A 20,115-nucleotide genomic window follows, 5' to 3' on the forward strand; every position below is an offset into this window, starting at 1 on the left:
GTTGCCATAGCTCTACCTTTCAGCCCATTATAGAGCAGCCTGCATGCAAACCAGTGGGATCTATTGTCCGTCACCTCCGGTGCTATTTATATGGGTAATTTAATTTAACACCAGCAGGAGGCTTACAAATAACTCTCCCCAGCATGAGAGGAAAAATAACCTCCAGTGCATATTCATACAACATTTTTGACCTGCAGGGATGACCAGGTTTGGGAGGGGACGTGCGTTGTTCTGTTGGGAGGAGAACCGAAGCCAGTCCATGCCTCTACCCTTGTTCTGGTTTATTTAAGGGATTTCATAATTCTCCTTTCTCAGAGCTGGGTCTCCAGGGCCCATCATGTCCCTGCCAGTTCTTTCTCCAAGCCCTTGCATTTGCTCTACTGCATTAAACTGCGCAAATCATGTCTGCCTTTATGACCAAACCTCTATACTGGATTTTTTTTGGACCATTACACAAACCCAGTGCCAAAGCCGGCCCTACAAACACTTGTATTGGCCCAGGTGCGATGTGTGTGGCTTTTAGGGGATGGGGGCACGGTAGCTGAGGGCTGGGAATCTCCGAACCGCATCCCTAGCCTTGCTGTGCCAGCCTGTGTTTTGGGTGATGGTCTCTCTTGTTTTGGCTATCATGACACTAAGCCTCGATGGAAAGGCAACTGCAACTGCCAGTTTCACGGAGGTTATAACCCACCCATCGCAATATGGTGTATGTCTGCGTAGAGAGAGGATTTATAGGCTTGTGGAAAGATGCCACATGCTTACTAGCCGGTGAATAGAAATAAGAGAGTACTAATTAGATCTGTGATGTTGGCAGATGGATCCATGTGTCAGGAAAAGAAAGCACTGCGCTATACAGAAATCCGGCCATCTTTCAAGTGTATTCATCAATATATGTAAACCGGGAGGAAGAGTTATTCCACATTTTAAGAACACAACACAGATTTCAGCGCCAGGCTCCTATGAAAGATGCAACCTTCCGAACCGAGCCATTTCTGAATACGTCGTTTAACTTATCTCACGGTGCAGCTGTGTTGTCTGATTCCAAATGTCACTCCCCAAGTTTGGGGAGATTTCTGAAAGGAAATGTGCTCAGTATTTCTTGGGCTGCCTTTATTAAATGAACCAGAGAGGGAAGAAGTGGATACAAATGGTTTCATTTGGCACATGGGATATATTGATTCTGGTATTTTATCCTGCAAGTATTATTAGCTGGAGCGGAAGTTTTCCAAGCTGGGTACCAGTTTTATTTAGTGCCTTCGCATGTCTAGGGCGAGCTGGTGGCCCTGCCTGCAAATCTGGTGGCCCAGGTGAATGCATAACACTGGTTTGCCTGCCGGTGTTAGTCCTTGCCCTACAGAATCACAGAATGGTAGGGGTGGGAAGGACCCTCTGGAGATCACCCAGGCCAACCCCCTGCCAGAGCAGGGTCACCCAGAGCAGGTGGCACAGGAACGCGTCCAGGCGGGGTTGGGATGTCTCCGGAGACGGAGACTCCACCACCCCTCTGGGCAGCCTGTGCCAGGGCTCTGCCACCCTCACAGCAAAGAAGTTCCTCCTCATGTTTAGGTGGAACTTCCCATGGTCAAGTTTGTGCCCGTTGCCCCTTGTCCTGTCCCCAGGCACCACTGAGAAGAGCCTGGCCCCATCCTCCTGACACCCACCCTTCAAGTATTTATAAGCGTTGATAAGGTCCCCCCTCAGTCATCTTTTTTTCCAGACTGAAGAGACGCAAATCCCTCAGCCTTTCTTCATAAGAGAGGTGTTCCAGTCCTCTCAGCACCTTGGTAGCCCTTTGCTGTCCCCTCTCCAGCAGTTCCCTGTCCTCCTTGAACCGGGGAGCCCAGAACTGGGCCCAGTGCTCCAGACGTGGCCTCCCCAGGGCAGAGCAGAGGGGGAGGATGACCCCCCTCCACCTGCTGGCCACACTCTTCTTGATGCTGCACTGCCCTGCACCACTAAACACTCCTTTCTTTTGGTTCCCCCCAAACGGAGCGACAACATGAGCTAATTCCCCGCTTCAGCTCTAATCCCCCGCCGGTGCCTATCAAAAAAATGTATTTTGCCTGTGCGTTGACTGCGGCGCATGAGAAGGCGCTCTGGTGCATCCTGCCAGGTGATGCTGCCCCTGACACTAATGCTCCCCAGGAACCCAGCCCTGGCAAACCCTGGAGCGTTCTCACCCATCACTCAGAGTGCTGATGGCTGAAGAAACATGCTGCACTTTTTTGGGAACTGTGTTTAATTATTGCACTCAATTAGTCACTTTCCCTGCCCCCACACTTTATTTATAATTTTTTTTTCCACGAGTCACGAAAAGGTTGTAGCCGAATGCTTTAGAGATGGCAGATGATTCACAGATAACCCCCTCTCCTGTTTTGTACTCACAAGAAATTTGGGAACCAGAAAGCAAAGTAATTTTTGGACTAGTGCAGCGGCTCACGCTGGGGCCGTATAGCGATAAATTACCTGGCCTCTCCCTTCTCCTTCCCTCCGGTGGCTCTGGCACCTGTGCGTTATGATTAATACAGGCATTGCAGGTAATATTAAGCACATTGGAAGGTTTCCATGAGCCAAAGGCTATTGGGGGCCATTTCACGGGCTGGAAGGAAGGCCATTAGGGAAAATGTGGGCATTGCAATTTCATAAAATGCATGAGGACCCGGCTCTAAAGGAAGACACACCTCTCTCCTTTGAGAGGACACCCTGGAAAGGCAATGCTTTATTTTCCCAAAGCCTTTTTCCGCCTGCTTAAGTTCTTGAGCTGTTACAGAAAATAGGAACATTTGGGGCCTATCAGTGTAATAGCTAATAATAGCCTCACAGTTTACTTATCTTCACACGAACCCTTTAATATACCCAGTCATTTTCTAACAGATGGGAAACAGGTATGGAGGAAACCTAAGCAGCTGGCCCAAGGTCGTACGGGAAGGCTGTGGCAGAGCCGGAGCTGAGCCCATCTGCAGATCCCGAACCAGATCCCCAGCGACGGGGTGCCATCATCGCCTAGCGAGCAGCGGGACTTCGCATGCTGAGAGATAAGCCGTGTCCTGGACCATCTTATCTGGACGGCCCTATCTGCTGCCGGAGGAGGTCTCAGGTTGCTGCGGAGGGCTGAGACTCCTCTGCCCTGACGGACGCTGCAGCCTGACCCGGGGCTGGGATTTCCGGAGGAAGAAGGCGGGCTCAGCATCCCTATGAGTGGTAGCCAGGATTTGGCCTTGTGCAGCAGCGTCTATGCTAGGGAGAGCTGCAGGAGCTGCTCACCTTGCGGAATGCATGCAGGTACACAAATACAGGTGTATATAACCTACCCCCGGCACGCAGCTGGAGAGGTTCAGCTCGCTGCCGTGGGCTCTGCTCCACCTATGATTGAGCCCGCCCTGCTCAGACTTGCCGTGTTCCCATCGATAGTTGTTCGTACGGCATTTCCAGGTTCATTTCTGTCTGGTGGCCTTCGCAGTAGGTGCAAAAAAGTGCTTGTACAGACACAGCCGGGGGTAGAGGGGGCAGGTCCTGCTTCTCCCTGCCAGCTCTGCAGCAGCCTGGGAACATATTGTGAAGGGGATGGGCTCCCCTGGGCTCCCCAGCACCTCCTCTGGCAGCCCCCAGACCCAGGGGGTGACATTTTCAAATCCACCAGAATATTTTAAACAGGACCATCTTTTTGTTTTTTTTTTAACACTTCAGTGAAACAGATGCTCGAGTTGTTCCTTAATCTAGAAGGTAACTGCTAATTAGTTTTGTATACAGTGTAAGCCTTCACTCCACATGGCATATTTTGTGTCAGCGAAGGATCCCTATCAGGGACTTTATCTGTTTGCTGTCCTCCCCCGGTATTCAAAAGAGAAATGGAATTTCCATCCCCAGCTCTGCCTTTCCGCTCTTATAGTTTCTCTCTTAAAAATCAACTCCTGCATCCCGTGCGGCTGAAACGGGGTGTTTCGGAGGAGGGGACCAGCCCCTGCCCCTGCTCCCTTTCTCTCTGCGCGGCTCCCGGGGGGAGCCCACGTGTGTGTCGGGGCTGCACGGGAGGGTTTTTTTCCTTCCGCAGGGCCCCTCTGCCGCATGGGGATTGCACATGTGTGGGAGGAACACAGTGCATGGCCCATTTGAAGTCGCCTTTATAAATATTCAATTCCCCTTGACGCAACGGGCAACCCAGCACAGCAGCCCCTCATGGTCTTGCATGCCAATAATTTGCAGATTAAAACTCCTCCAATGTGCATCTCCACAATGGGCCCTGCCTTATCTGGAATGGGCCTGTGGAACTATTGTGGTGATAATCTGGGGATTAAGAGACTTTAATAAAAAGCTTTGACATGACAGGTCATAGCCGCTCTGGGAAAAAAAAAAAATAAAAAAAAAAATCAAATCTGTTACTCCTGAACGGCTTAATCCTGCGTGAGCCGGGATCCTCGCTCTCCAAGGGTGCCGGGGGGATTCAGAGGCACTCCGCACCTTGCTCCAGGAGCTCGGGGTCCCCTAGGATGGGGCTAATTGCCTAACGAGTTTGCTGCTCTCGGTGTGCCCGGTGCAGCGTGCCTGGGGGGACTCCAACGCCTTTTTGGAGCTTTTCTTCAACCCCCCCCCTTCCCCAGGGCTGCTACTGCCCTTAACCCTTGGCCGCGGCGGACCCACGCTGCATCCATCCATCCATCCTGAGCTGGTTGGGATGCTGGCTGTAATTCATCCCTCCGCTGGGATGGTCCTGCCTCTGCTCCCCGGGGCGTTTCGGGGGGCACTCCCGGTTCAGCCACCCTCCCGGACCCCACACCGCGCGGACGCCCACCCACATTAATTACATTTGGGTTCCTCACGAAAATACCGCGCTGCAGCAGTCCTCATCCAGCACTTGTCTCTAAACAAACTGTTAATATTTTAAGTGTCTTTCATGAGCCTGAGTCTAATTAATTAAAGGTTTATGAAAAACAATTAGGTTTTGATAGGGATCACCTTCTCTTGAGTCCCATGTCTGTACAGAAAAAAAGAGAGGGGTTAGAAAGGCTCAGGTTGAAATTTAGAACTGCAGTGAATAAGAGAATACACAAATCCCACATGGATTGGGGAAATTAGGACATTTGGTGCCAGATTGTCTGACTAATTAGATTTCTATCAAGTCCTGAGGGACTGGCTGATGCAGCATTTTAATTTAAAGCTGCAGCAGCAGCAGCAGCAGCAGCAATTTTTTCCTTCTTCTCATGTCCTTTATCAAGTTGCCCGTGTTTTCAACATGCAACCGCTTTCTTTCCTAACGTTGCACCTCTGCCAGGATCGAACCTTCTCGTCCTGCGTTGGGCAGCGTGGGTCTGCTCTTTGCTGTTGGGTTTCCTTTGGGTGGGAAAACAACTCTCTGTGTCTGCAGGGGGATTTTCCCAGAACATGAGGCCCGGCATTCCTTGGCCGACACGTGGGATATACCCGTATGGGAGAAAGCTGAGGTGTCTCAGAGTTACCCAGTACACCGGCTAGTCTTTATAGTTGAGAGCATCTTCGAAAACTGGCGTATTGTGCAGGAAACGGAGGGACGTAGCCCTCTCGCTGCTCTCTGGACCCCCCGTCTCAACAGCTCACCAGGCATCAGGAGCGCGGCTTTGCATTCCGGACAAAACGCTGGCCATTTCTTGGAGTTAGTTCATTTTCCGTCCTCAACCTCTCGAAATTAAGATCAATGCTTAAACGACTGCTCCCTGCGGGGAGAATAGAATGGCACCTCTTTCAATTATATTAATTTAAAACGCGGTGATGCGATTCTCCTGCATCCAGATAGCGGCTGGAAAACAGAGCAGCTGGGTGGCAAAGCTGTGGAGCGGGTACAAGCCCGAGGTCCCCATCCTGTCCCCAAACCGTGACATTCAGGCACCTAATTTACAGCAGGAGTCTTAACTTTTAAGTCCCTGAAGTTACAGGGGCCGAACTCGGGTTTGATGTGTATGGAGCAATGCACAAATCGATTCAGAACTGCAAAATTGTCAGATCCCTCCTTAGTAGGCGCCAAAATTTTAGTGTTAATTGCCCCCAAATTAGTTAGCGTTATTGAAATAGAGTAAGTGGAGTTTTTTAAAGCCGTTTCTTACTTGACAGTATGAGATTGCAAATATTCCTGTGCCCTATTTAATGAAAAATTATTATGCTATTATTGCTATTTTATATGATGGATACATAATTAACAGGGTCTATAGAATCATTTCTTCTCCCATTTTGCTCTACTTCTTCCAGATTATTTTATCAAAAAAAAAAAAAAAGATAATGGAATTATATCTTATGCTTCAATGAAACTGAAAACTATTATTCCTCTCGATAACCAAGCCCAGGAAAGTCAACCATTCCAGTGAATATTAAACACAAAAAGCACATTTCAGACGTATTATGAATCTGCTGCTAAGTCTTTAACTCATCGCTTTGTGAAGAGAAGTTCGGCAGCGGAGGGAGCTGAAATGAAATGATGGCCTCTGAAGACGGTGAATTTCCCAGCCTTCATTGATTGAAAGCAGGCCTATAACATTATTGAAATGGTTTCACTTAACCTCATTTTCCCGTTATTATTTTGTTATGCTTTTTGGGGAAGGTTCTATAATACTTATTTACTCCTGTCAGCGATCCCTGGATGCTAAAAAAGATTTAACCCCGCCGCGTTTCAGCCGGATGCATCGCACAGGAGGCAACAGGAGTCTGGCCAGGACCAACATCGCTGTTTGTGGCCCGATGGTTTCAATTTACAGTAGATGTGTTAAAGAGGGAAAAGGCCAGCTATTACTGTAAAAGCATTAAGAGCCCAAGTGACGGATGAGATCCCACTAAACTGGGCAATAAAGAAACACGGAACAAAAAGGACATTTCTAGCCCCCAAATGCCCGGAGCTGCTGGGCTGTGAGAGGTGCCATAAGCATCACGGTGAGAGCAAATGAGTTTGAGCTCCTGGGAAAGGCGAGCTCTTATTTCGGGTCCTGAGAGGGATCTCGGGTCTCTTGAAAAGGTGAAGATCCCTAATTCTCCCACCCAGATTTGTAGACCTATAAAGTGCTCCTACAATTTTGTGCTGGTGCTTTTTCGCCCTTGAAATGTCAGAACAGATAGAAAATGCAGAATGACGATTATAAGACACACTTTCAGCAAGCTGCTTCTGGAGACATTTATTTTTTCCCCCCACTTGCTCCCCTCCTGTTTCTCTCTCCACCCAACAGAGAAATACAACAAATTTCAAACATATTTGGATTAACCAGAAATTAATTTTCTTTCTTCTCCTTTTCTTTTCACTGAAAGAAAAACAAAGAATGGAACAAGCCACTGCTTTGCATTAATGACACTGTTTCATTTCCCTTTCTTTTGTTTTAAATCCCATTTTATTTTCAAATTAAATGGAGGCACATCCAGAGAATAATTTCTCTCATTGGAAGGGAGTCATCAGAAATGGGAAGGAGGGATACGCAGTTTGTGCTCACGGATTGGGGAACCGAGCCGAGATGTCGACGTTTTCAGTGGCTAAAGTTCAAGAGAGGAAACCCCCCACGCTAGAGGTCTGAAATAAGAGAAGAAAAAAGGTATTGGTTCGAAAATTGTCCAAATGAGGTAACTCCAACTTTTCCTAAAAATAATTCCTGCTTGTAACTGCATTACGCCTGTGAAAAATTGTCTGTGGCTCTGCCAGAACTAATGCAGTTTCAAAAATAAACTAGTTATCTGAAAAAGCATTTATTGTATTTATTATATTATATGCAGTGTGTGTATTGTAAAGAAATTGTCCCGAGTGACCATGATGAATGTTATTCATATCATTCTGTGAACACCACCACGACGAACAGGTTGCGGATTGCTTCCCAACACAGTGTAACAAGCCTAGCCAGAATTTCTGAAGGAAAAGCCAAAAAGTCTTGGTTTAGCCATTGCCAAACCCGAATGGTTTTGTTTCTAACACAAACGCTTCCAGGGTTCACCCCTCCTGCTTTTGAGCTGGAGGAGCTCCCTGGGACGGTCACAGGGGGAAGGGACACGGGTCCTGCCGGCACCAGGACTGGGGTGGGGGACTTGGATAAACGCCGGAGCGGTTGTGGGCCATGTGTCCCACTGTGAACATGTGACAAATGAGGGTGCTTTTGATGGCGTCAGTAGCGGGGACAGATTTGGAACTCCTTTTTTTTCAACCATTCTTTAAAGTTGATACACCAGAAGCGTATCTGGTGCTCACAGAAGGTGTCTCGCTGCCTTCCTTCAGGCAACTGGGAAACTGGGGAAAGGCTATCAAAAATTTGGGGCTGGCTGCCTTTTTCTGCCTGAGCCGGAGGGAAACAGCGGCAGGAGCGGGCGATACTGGCTCTTTCCTGGCTCTGCTGGTTTTATTGCAGAGGGTCAGGGATCCAGAGGCTCCTCAGGAATTTCAGGGACACTGCAGCATTTAAGCATCTCTCCCCCGTTACCCATCCTCTTGCTGTAATGTCAGTGCATTTTCCCTCCAAGTACTATCTGTTTACTATCCGGGATGCCTTCTTTAATGTTTTTCAAGTCTAAAAGATGTCCAAAGCATGATTTTGCAGAAAAGCAAGGGAATCAGGACCAGCTCCTTTGCCCCTGACTGTGTCCGACGCTGCCCAGACGCGGGGGGCCGTGAGCTGGAAGCCCCCTGGAGCCAGCAGGAAGACGGAGAACGTTGTCTTTCCAAAAAGAAACTCTTGTTTTTTGTGGATTCCTGGCTCTTAACTCCAGTCCAGAGAGGTTATACGTTATTTTCAATAGCTCACATGTAGTCCAAGCAGCTGCGACAAACAACTGCTCTGTAGCAGGTGGATGATCTATGAAATGCTCTTGTACGAAAGGCAGGGGATAACTTGTTTTACTGCTGTTCCAGCCATTGGCATCAAGTGATTCACGTTCTGTTGGCCTGAGAGGTTAGCCAAAAAATGTGGGATTTGAATGTTATTTTGTGTCTTTGGTTCGGTCCACAGAGAAGATGCGAGAAATGATGTTTTCCTGAAAGTAGCAGAACTCTGCCAGGAGAAACCAAAGTTCTGTCTCGGCAGCTTTGAGCCCCTTCCAGGGAATAATAAACAGCCCAAAGCATCCTCCCTGCTGCCCCGAGTACCAGGGTTTGCTCAGCCGGCGTCTGGCGCATCCTGGCTGCTTTCCCCTCCATGCCGCCGGACTTTTCTGCCCAATACCAACCCACGGAGCTCGTATTTTTGCAGCCCGCACTTTGCTAACCCTTTGCTGCAGGCGGTGGGCTGAGTCTGTGCTTTGGATGAGGGCTGCAATCCTTCTGTCTAACCTGAAGGAGCTCTTATCTCTTTTACCTGCCTTAAATGAGAGCTGCCAGCTATGTCCTCATCTCCGCTGCGCCTTTACTTGCTGTCTCAGCCCACGGAGACAGCACACCCGATGCATTTAACCCAGGAGCCTAAATCACTTAGAAGCCAGAGTAACTATTTATGCCCTTCCCTATAGTAAAGGATGGATTGCGCCGGCGGGATGGTTTCAAAAAAAAGTTTAAAAAAAGCTGAAAAATGATGTGTTTGTGCTTCGGACACAGGAGAAACCAGTTACCGTGCGCCTCTGCCCAGTCTGATGGAGACGGAAACCCCGTCAGCGATTTAAGTCCACGGGCCCTTGACCATCCACCTCCAGTCAACACGTCTCACTTGCCCGGGAAGTGAAGGGAAATCTATTTTGTTTGTAATAAAGCTGATTATCATAGATAAATGTATCTAATTAGTCTCATTTGCTGACACACAAGCCTTTAATTGCAAGTTGAATAATTAGACATATCTGCATATGCAAATGAATAGGGTTATACTATGTCACTCTTAACATGATTTCTCTGGAGACAAATAGCTCTCTATATTTCAGGAGAGAATATGATATATTAATTTACGTAGACAAATAACTTTATTTAGAACGAGCCGCTCTCATGTTTGTTTATATAAAGCAATAAGAGAAGAAATAGAAGAGATTTTTATGTGGAAGGAAAACAGCTGGAAGATACTAATTTATGAGGGGGAAATCCTTGTGAACCGCACGGCTTCCCTGCGGCGAGGGATGGGAGCGGGGAGCGGTCCCCAAGCCCGGACCCCCCCGACACGGCCACGGCCTCGCCGGAGCCACCACCGCTCCCGCGCATCCCACCACCCCGACCGCCTTCCTTCTCGCTGGCATTTCTGCCTCTGTGTCCCCCCCCACACCTTCTCCACCTCCTCCCCGCTGGCGGATACATGACGTGATGCTGAAACTGTTTGGCCTGTTGTTTTCCAACCAGATGGCCGCTGCGGCGCGAGCCATGGCCTGCGATTTCGGGCGGGTGCATGCCGGGATGCGGAGCCCTCCTCCGCCTGGATGCGAGGTGAATCCTAATCAGGCATCGGGGCCGGGGGTGGTGGTGGGGGGAACGCTGGCTGGTGGCAGGGACACCCCGCTTCGGGCGAGGGGGACGAGGGGAGAGGAGCCACTTTCCATGGGGCTGCCAAGGCTCCGTGGCGGAGCGGGGACACTGCGGGGGTGGAAATCCCAGGTCACTGGTGGGAGGCTTGGAAAAACTGAGCAGGGGGCTCAGCAGCAGGGAATAAAGCCCCTGGAAGTGCTGACACTTCCATGTCTGCCGGCAAGATCCCTGTCCCGGCCCGTTTGTAGGGAAATGCCCAACACAGGACACAAATCTGCCCCGAGCCCCGTCTTCTGCCCCAAAAAAGAATTAAGAAATAGTAACAGCGGAGGGGGCTCCGCTGCCCCGGCCTCCCCCCGCGGCTCTGCCCCATCCCCGGAGGAGCCCCGGCAGCGGGACGTCCCCAGCGGAGCCGGGCTCGGTCCCCCCCGTCCCCCCGGCGGTCCCCCCCGCTGCCTCCCCCGCCGTTGCCGCGGCAACCGGGCGGCTGCAGTGCTCGGGAGCGCCGGCAGGGGGCGGCACAGGCACGGGCTGCCCGGGGCGGGGGGCGGCGGGAGCGGGGAGCGGGGGCGGGCAGGGTGCGGGCTGTGCACGGGCAGGGTGCGGGCAGGGTGCGGGCTGTGCACAGGCTGATTGCAGGCAGGGTACAGGCAGGATGCAGGCAGAATGCAGGCTGTGCACAGGTAGGGTGCGTGCCGATTGCAGGCAGGGTGCAGGCAGGGTGCAGGCTGTGCACAGGCTGATTGTGGGCTGGGTGCAGGCAGGGTGCAGGCAGGTTGCGGGCTGGCTGCAGGCAGGGTGCAGGGCAGGATGCAGGCTGTGCACAGGCTGATTGCAGGCAGGGTGCAGGCAGGGTGCAGGCAGGATGCAGGCTGTGCACAGGTTCATTGCAGGCAGGGTGCAGGCAGGGTGCAGGCAGGATGCAGGCTGTGCACAGGTTCATTGCAGGCAGGGTGCAGGCAGGGTGCAGGCAGGGTGCAGGGCAGGATGCAGGCTGTGCACAGGTTGATTGCAGGCAGGGTGCAGGCAGGGTGCAGGCAGGGTGCAGGCAGGATGCAGGCTGTGCACAGGCTGATTGCAGGCAGGGTGCAGGCAGGGTGCAGGCAGGGTGCAGGCAGGGTGCAGGCAGGATGCAGGCTGTGCACAGGCTGATTGCAGGCAGGGTGCAGGCAGGATGCAGGCTGTGCACAGGCTGATTGCAGGCAGGGTTTACGCAGGGTGCAGGCCACCCACCTCCCACCCCAGCGCTGAGCTCCCCACTCAGCAACCAGCACCCCCTCCCGGCTGCCCTGCACCGGGAAGCGTCGTTCCAGGGCCTGGAGCGAATCCCGGCTGCCCGGGGTTAGTTTTCCATTTGCACCCGCTTCCACTCGTGTCAGCCGGAGGCGGGGGGTGTTCTGCCCCACGTCAGGAGCAGCCCCGTGTCTCTGCATGCCGTGGTCACGGCAGTGGAATGACCATCACTGGGGGCCGGGTGGTGATGGGCCGCAGTCCCTTGTGTTATCCCACGCAACGAAGCTGGGCTTGTGGACAGGATTCCCGTTCGGAGCTCATATCCCTATGAGGAAGCCTAAATCATCTTCAGGGTTTTTAAAACAAGCCTGATTCATTGTCTTGGCAAGATCCAATGATGCAACCTGCTGCTCATCCTTTCTTAACTTCCTCTTCCATCCTCAGTTTGGACTTTTAATTCAGGCATCGCAGCCTTAATTTTGGCTTTGGGGCATCCATCACGGCACAACTGGGAAGCTCACAGGAAGATCGGTGTTGCCTGGGTCCATCCCTCTGCCCAGCCAAGGGAATGGTCACCTCTCTGTCAGCCCGACTCAAACATGAAAAAACTGTGAGCTACTTAAAGGTGCTCATGGATAAACTGGATGTTAACTCACATTTTATTAATAAAATATAGCTATGAGCTAAGGAAAATTGCAGTCGATATCTACACTCTTAGTAGAGACTAGTACAATACCCTTTATTCTGTACAAACAGCGTTTCTTTATTACGACCCATATAGGTCTTCTGATAAGAGAAAGATGGGAAAAAAATGTCTGATCAGGCAAGCAGAGCTCTGTGGTAGGTTTTCTAAGCAAATTGCCAGGTGGTCTCACTGAGGCGCTGTGTCGCGCCACCACGTTTTAGGATTCTCACAGCCAAAAACCTCCCCAAGCTCCTACAGCCATTTGGGGTGTGCTGGCGCTGCGGGGGTTAACCGGCAGAGAGGCTGGAATCTGCATAAGGCTGATTTGGGGGGAAAAAAAAAATAATGAAATGCAGCTTAGCTGAAATCACGGCTGAGTGGGATTTGGTGAATGGCATCTCCGAAGGGAAACTGCCCCAGACGGGAGCCGCGGCGCTGTGAAGGGGCATCTCGCTGGGAGCCGGCAAGGCCTCAGTTCACACGCAGGGACCCCCCTCCCTGCGATGGGGGTTGTTTATCGCTTCCCAGCTCAGTGCTTTTGGCTTTTCCCTCAGGGTGCTCCCTGCAGCAGGTGCAGGAGGGCGACGGGTGGCCGTCGGGGGCTGCTGCCCGCTCCTGGCCGCCAGAACGCCGCAACGCGACCTTGCGTGGAGCCACCCGCCCCAAGGCTGCACCAAAGTCGCGTTAATGCGCCTCAATGCTCAGCTCAAGATGAGCTTTTTCCCACTGTGTCATCGTTATTATTATTATTATTAGTGAATATTTCTACACAGCAGCATCTGGGAGCTGCATCCAGCCCGGCTCTGTTCCGCGCAATCAAATCCTCTCCCCGCCACAGCGAGTTTTTCATGGAAAAGAAGCTCCATGTGACCGATCCCTTCCCTTACTCCAGAAACTCTTTCCTGCAGGGGTGGATGTGCGCTGGGAATTCTCCCTGGAATCTGGGGGCAGGGGTGGCTCGAGGTGCCCCAGCTCCCATCGACCCCCCCTTGCCGCAACACCCCGACAGCAAACTCCTCCGTGGAGCTTCCAGCCGAGGCGATTACGCGGGTGCATTTCTGTAGCCCCTCCTGGGAGAGCTCCGTCCCTTTTCTCACACTTTTCTAACGACGCCTCGAGTCCTTCCGGGCTTTCCTCCTGTGCGTGTGGCTCTGTACGTACAGGTATTTCTGCGCACCACCCCCTCCCCCCCCCCCCCCAAATACGGTATTTTTCGGAAAGGCAATGTCACAGTGTCATGACGCTTTGCTAAAACCCGTCAAGTTGTCATTCCCCTTAATGCCTTCTTAATCCCGGTGGCTTGGTGAGGAGTGATCAGACCGCATCCCTGGCTTCGGAAGAGCCACGGGACTCTTTTCCCTAATTCGTGGTTTTATTTTTCCTATCCGGGCGCAGCATTTGAAGGCAGGTTGCAGCTCAGCATCGCCCTTTTTATTCTCTCTAACAGGTTTTTTGCCTCGTGACAACACGGAGCTTTCACAGCACAAACAAGTCCAAGGGACAGATGAATTTCCTTGGCTACAAAGTAAGTAAAGCAGATGATTGAATAAAGTTTCTCTTCCCCGCCTGCTTCAGCCGTGTCACGTTTCCTAACTTCTGGCCCCAGCAGCTCTCTCACCCAGATCTGTGACCCCCCCGCGCGGGTAACGCCGTTGGGTTTCCTCTGCCATTGAAAACCCGACCTTTTTACATCGGGGCAAAGGCTGCTCCCAATTCCCCGGGTTAATCCGGAGTAAACCCTGGGGATTAACTGGATTTAACCCTGCGCTGGCTGAGCCGTCGTGTGCATCCCTGACGGCGGCGTTGCCCGGGCTCTGCCGGGCTCCGCGTCCTTGTCCAGAGCCATGGGTTGGATGAAGAGATGCTCCCAGAAAAGCCCAATAAACCAACCCACGCTCCGCAGGCAACGGCAGGTCATCCACCTCCTGGTGAAAAGCCGGAGGGGATCCATCCGAAATCCCGCAGAGGCTTCCCCGCTCGCCTCGGCCCTCCCCGGGGTGGGGGCACAGGGTTTGGCTTCAGCGCTTTTCTCCTGGTGAAACATTTCAGGCCCTTTGTTTGGGCAAAAACAGGCGGAAAAGCCTGTGCGAGGAAGACGCCTGTAGCCCTGGGTTTTGTACCTGCTGGGTATTTTCTGGGACTCACGTGAGCGAGGGGGGGGTTCTGCATCTGTGGGACCCGGGTGAGAAGCGTATCCTGTCCCTGCTTCCCCCCGGAGTCCTTGTCACGTCCATCACCACATGAGGATGCCGTGGCTCGGGCTGGGCCCATGACGATGACCCCGGTCCTGCCAGCCTTGGGTGGGTGCAATGGCTGGGGGACGGGGACGGGGGGGTCTCTGTGCTCCCCGCCTCCCACACACCCTGCCCCGCTGCATCCCTCCCGTTTGCATCTCTGCCCCGAACTGCCCGGTCCCTCTTGTGATGGAGCGAGTCCCCTGTTGTGTCATCGAGGGAGAAACGCTCCCCGAAGCCCCCCCCGGTCTCCTCGGCCGCTCCCCCAGCCCCGCCGGCAGCCCTGCCCCCCCGCCCCCCGCCGGCTGCCTGGCAAAGGAGCCCGATGGAAAAAGAGAGCAGCAAACCCCAAAGACGTGTCATTGCGCTAAGTGCTTTCAAACCTTGCAGGATGTCACTGTGTCACAATTTCAGTTCATTAGGCGGCGCAGGGAAGACGCTGTGACATCAAAGCACTCCTTTTTCCCTCTAGAAACGGGAGCAGCTCTTTTGATCTCAGCCCCCAGTATCCCCCCCAGATTCATATTTACTTGTACAACCCAAACCTACGGGGGATCCTGCGCTTGATTCCGCCATATGTTCTGGGGTGGTTTTCGTTGCTTCCCTGCTTTTCTTTGGGAGGCGGTTTGGTCGGCGGGGGGAGGAGTAAGCAGTAATTTTTAGATGTTTATTTATTTCCACGCTACCCTCCGCTCCCCGGGCACAGCAGGGGAGGGCACCCGACCCGTTTCGTGTCAACCGGTGGCTTTGAAGCTTGCCACAATCAAACGCTTTTATTTGGGGGGGAACCCGGCCAGCTGTTTGTTTGCTTCCCTGCTTTATATTGATTCAAGGAGATAATCTCCCAGGCCCCACGTGCTTAATCTGTGAGCTGCTAATGTTGCCTGAGATATTGAAATGGTCCCCTCTCCCCTGGATTGCCGGGGTATTTATAGCTTAATGCTCCTGTTCGGAGCGGCGGAGGATACGGCCGTGTAGCTAATACCACGAACTGCTGTTGACTTTAGCGGGGATATTGTAACTCTAATTCGGTGCCGAAAGGTGACCGTGCGCTTTATATTGCAGGAATATTCTGATATAATTCGGCTCCTAGCGAGTCGCTAGGATGCCTAACATCAGGCTTCAGCCCCCGTCTGCATCCGAGCGAGAGCAACGGATGCTCCCTGAGATACCGAAACGCCGGGCACGACCTCGGGATGGGTAAAAAACTCGGCACAAGTGTGAAATCCCGACTTCTGGGTGCAAAAAGAGGGAGCCCCACCTCGAAGCCAATTAGAGCAGGATCTGGCCCTCTCCGTGCTAGCGTCTGATGAAACGGAGTGGGAATGAATTCCATTCCGAGCCATCTGATTTCACGAGAGACCCTCTAAGAATAATTCTGCAGATGCTTAATGTGATTTCAACACGAAAAGCAGGAAAGACAGCGAAGATGATAGAAAACGACTACAGAATTTATACCTTCCCCTCCTTCCTTCAAGCCCTGCACATCCTGCGCGTGTCCTGGCATGAAAACTGCAAAAAACGCCGTGCAAACAGAACGATTCCTGCTCGGGTTTTATTGCCCTGAAACAAAGAGGTGGCCACTGAAGGTGTATGTAGCCACCGGTCCTGGACACACAGGGACCAGGCCAGGGGGAAAATCTGTGGGTTTTTTAAATGACTTTTTTTTTAAGCAATGTTTTAAATGCTGCTTACAGAGTGAAAAGAGGCAGCATTGAAATCGCGTGCTCGGGATATCGGTCATTCACACCATCCTGGGGAGCTCTAGATGGTACCTCTGCGCCCTAAGTGGGGTTTGGGAAGCCAGATCTCAAAAGCCCCGAGACAGAGACTGTCGCTGATAAAAACACGTGACCACTAATCTCTCTATTTTTTTTTTATATTTTTTTTTAACTGCATTTTTCCTTCCTGCTGTTTAGGGGGTTTAAACAGCCTTGATTTTCTGTGGCTGACAACACACCCCATATGCTATTTATCTTGTCAGAACTCTCTCCCTCTGCCCTCAGCTCCCATTTTGTTCTCATTAATAGTGATTATGAAAAATGGGGCTAAATACTTACTTTCATATGATTTATCCAAATGTTGAACTGCGTAATTGGAGACGCTAAGACATTATCCCTTCAGATTCTGTCAAGACTCAATTTCTGCATTTGATTTAATTTTTAGACTCATGACCCATAACAGTACATATATTTATTGCCTTCATGGTGGCTCGGCTGAACAATATATCTATCAGTCAGAAGCGGGAAGCTGCATATTATTTATAAGAATTTAAATAGTCAGTGTTTTTTAAGAACACTTGTCCTCAGCGTGCAGTTATTAACACGGGGCCCCCAGATACAACAAAATTGGAAGTCAGCTGGAAGGAATGCCCTTATAATGAAGATATTTAATAACTGGCATCAGGCTCTGCTTTTCCTGTCGGTGACAGAAGTGACGCACGAGCGAAGGGAGGGCTGCGGAAACCTCGCCTGCCCCCTTCCCGGCCCCGATCCAGCCGCTTCCTCCCCTTCCACTCGCCACTGGGAATTGCTCCTGTATAAAAGGGGCCGACACATTAAATTTGGTCCTGCCTGCTTGGTCCCCCGCCGGAGATGCGCGCGCCCGGGCGCCTGCACACGCGGTTTTCACGGGAGCGCAGGTCGCTGCATCCCTCTCCCCCTCCCCAACCCATCACCTCCCCGCCTGCTTTTCCCAAATCACTTTTTCCTGGCTTTGGCCCCCACGGCCAGCTGCATGCAAATGCTTTATCCGCAGCGAAGTGTGGCGACCGTGGGGATTGTGGACGCCCAACTCGAATCGAGCCCGAGACCCCTCTGGGCTTCACAGCCCGGATCGCTGGGGCCGCGCGGAGCAGCGAGCTGCGGAACAAAGCCTGGCAGAAACCTCCGACCCACCGGCAACGCCACCCCGCTTCCCAAATCAACGCTGACGCCTTGTCGAAATTGTTAATAAAACAAGTAATCAAGCTGCTAATATCTGCAAGCACCATTTTGGACTTAAAAAAAAAAAAAAAAAAGGATAATAGAGCAACCATCAGGGAGTATAGTTAATGTATGAAACAATTACTGTAGTCAGATGCTTAAATAAGAGCCATGGTGGCAACAAATGCATTACTGTACAGAGGAGCAGTTTACAGTACACAGGATATTTTATTTGCAACGCCAGAATGGAAGAGAACAACTCCGAGATGAAGCCGGCGCATTTATGGCCAATTTTTCTCCCGTGGCCTTTTTCGTTGCCGTGAAACCTGCCGGCACCCGCGTGTGCGCACGCACGCATACCCGCGCACACGGAGATGGTTTTAACTTAGGATTATTTGTTGTAGAAACTCAGGTAATTAAAGCACGCTCATCTACTGCCGGCTAGTTCATGTCAGTGGTTGTCCGTCTTTTAAACGCAAGCGCAGTAACGGGCCAGGAGAGCTTTCTTGTAGGTAGCCCTTTTACCCAAAAGCTTCCCCTTGCCATTTTGATAAGGATCTAAAGGCTAATCTTTTATTTTTCAGCTAGCCCTGCCACTTGGGCATGGCTCTTCCCTCCTTGGGAGACTCCTGCAGGGAACAATAAGAATATTGATTTATATGGTTTTTTTTTTAGACTTGTAATACCGCAATGATTTCCAGCCCCCTCCACCCCGCCTTATTTTCTCCAGCATTTGGTGGGCTTTGACCAGCTTTAATTGCTACAAAGCTCTCCTGTTTTCTCTCGTTCGCACTAAATCCGTGACCTGCTCCCCGCCGCACGGCAGCGGTTGGGATTCCTCATTGTCTCCTTAATCCCGGTTCCTCTGTTGGGCACTTTCCTCCGCCGGGAACACAAACTGCCCGGAGAAACCCAAAACTCGGCGAAAAAAAAAATATCAAGAACAAAAAAGAAAGGGGTGGCCGGGACATCCTCCAACCAGGACAGACAGCGGGGCAGGCGTTGGCCGGGAGAGGGCTGCTGGGGAGGAGTTCTGCCGGCTTTCGTTTGAGCCTGAATCTAAGTGTAGAAGGACCCAAACTGGCTTAACTGGAGCACAGCGGGTTGGTTCAGAAAGATTTATGCCCGTGCAGCCCTTCAACCCGATCGGGAGAAAAACAGAAGTATTAAGTATTGCCACTGATAATTTTTTTATTAAACCCCACCTTTTAGAAATCCCGAAATTTCCATTTATGAAATATTTTTCCCTGTGGTGAACTCAGCTCAATTTTTTTTTAATGCATACCGGATATTTCAGTTGTTTGCCCGCCTTTCATTTCAGAGTTTAAAAATATCACCTTCAGCAACGACGTCAGCTCTCTGGTTTTGATTTTATGCCCCACTCTGCATACAGGCAGAACTCAACGCCAGCAAAACTGCTCTACGCCTCCCTTAAAACACCTGGAGATGGTGATGTACTGCGCAATTCCTTCTGCTTGTGTTACAGACCGAGCAACGACAATAACCGCACCTCAGGTTATCCGGCGCTTCACGTTAAATCTCAGCTGTACGTTGTTTAGTATTTGGACTACTTTTAGCCCAAAGTTTCAGCACAAACATGAGACTCCTTTCTCAGAGTAAGACCAATGAAGATCAGAAAGGTCTGTGCAATAAATAAGTGGGTTTGGAGCCTGGCGCGCCACGCGCTTGCTGGGTGATCTGCCCGCACGGGGCGGTTGGCAAAGGGCTGTGCGCTCTTCCCACCCACCTCCAGGAACTTTGCGTTTGTCCATTGCCCTAGTGCTCCCTGCTTCCCGCGGGAAATAGATTTAGGGCTGGAAATCCTGAGGTTAACTAGCTACAAATGGTATTTAGCTATTAAAAGCATCGGCCGGTCTCGAGGCTGAGCATCCATGGGTTTCTCGTCCATGGGTTTCTCGTCCAGGGAAAATGGGATCAGCTGAACCCGAAGGTCCCATCCCTTCCCGGGCAGCATCACCAGCTCCGACGGCAGCAGGGATGCTGAGACCTCAGCCCCTCGTCCCACTGTCCTTCGCTGTGGTGGCTGGCGCATTGCAATAAGGGGTTTTTTTTTAATTGTATCGCTTGTCTTTTTTATGGTCAGACAGTCAACTGTCAGCATCAATTACGAGAGCTAATATTGACGTCGGCCTAAAAGCGGTTTAAATATTAAAGTGAAAAGGGACTTGCTCTGGGCTTCGTCCCTTTGTGGTGTTCGTCAATAAAACCTGAACTCGCAAAACAGTTGTCACAGCGATTTCTTGTGTCTTGCGCTGACGTGATGCCTGAGCGGCAAACGTCGCCGGGATTTTTCAAATGAGCAAACTGCACTTATTAATCACGCCAATAATCACGGCGCAAGATAGCTGCTCTGAGGAAGACCACAGCTGGAACTTGCTCCCCGTACAAGGGGCAGCGGAGGAGCCGTCGCCTTTGTCGTATTTAGAGGCAGGAAAGAAACCTCCCTCCGCTCCTCGGGAAAAAGCCATTCGCACATCTAAACCCCAAACTTCAATACGCATATCTTTATTTTAACCACCGTGCTATCTATTGATTTTTGCCCTGCAATTATGCAGCGCTGTATTTATTTGCATCGGCGCTCCGCTGCCCCATATATTAAAGCCCCCGTCCTCCAGTGGTGGCTCTTTAGAAAAATGCTTCTGATTTCCCCTCAGA

The 20,115-nt window shown here is 51.3% G+C and overlaps 1 long non-coding RNA gene across 1 annotated transcript; it reads left to right on the plus strand.

Moving 5' to 3' along the window:
• The first annotated feature begins 10,210 nt into the window (after positions 1 to 10,210).
• Positions 10,211 to 19,336, plus strand: LOC134522645 (uncharacterized). Its single transcript, XR_010073085.1, has 3 exons — positions 10,211 to 10,324; positions 13,729 to 13,806; positions 15,581 to 19,336. It is a non-coding gene; the product is annotated as an uncharacterized LOC134522645 (long non-coding RNA).
• The last annotated feature ends 779 nt before the right edge of the window (positions 19,337 to 20,115 follow it).

Source organism: Chroicocephalus ridibundus, chromosome 12, assembly GCF_963924245.1.
Source record: "Chroicocephalus ridibundus chromosome 12, bChrRid1.1, whole genome shotgun sequence".
Taxonomy (NCBI): domain Eukaryota; kingdom Metazoa; phylum Chordata; class Aves; order Charadriiformes; family Laridae; genus Chroicocephalus; species Chroicocephalus ridibundus.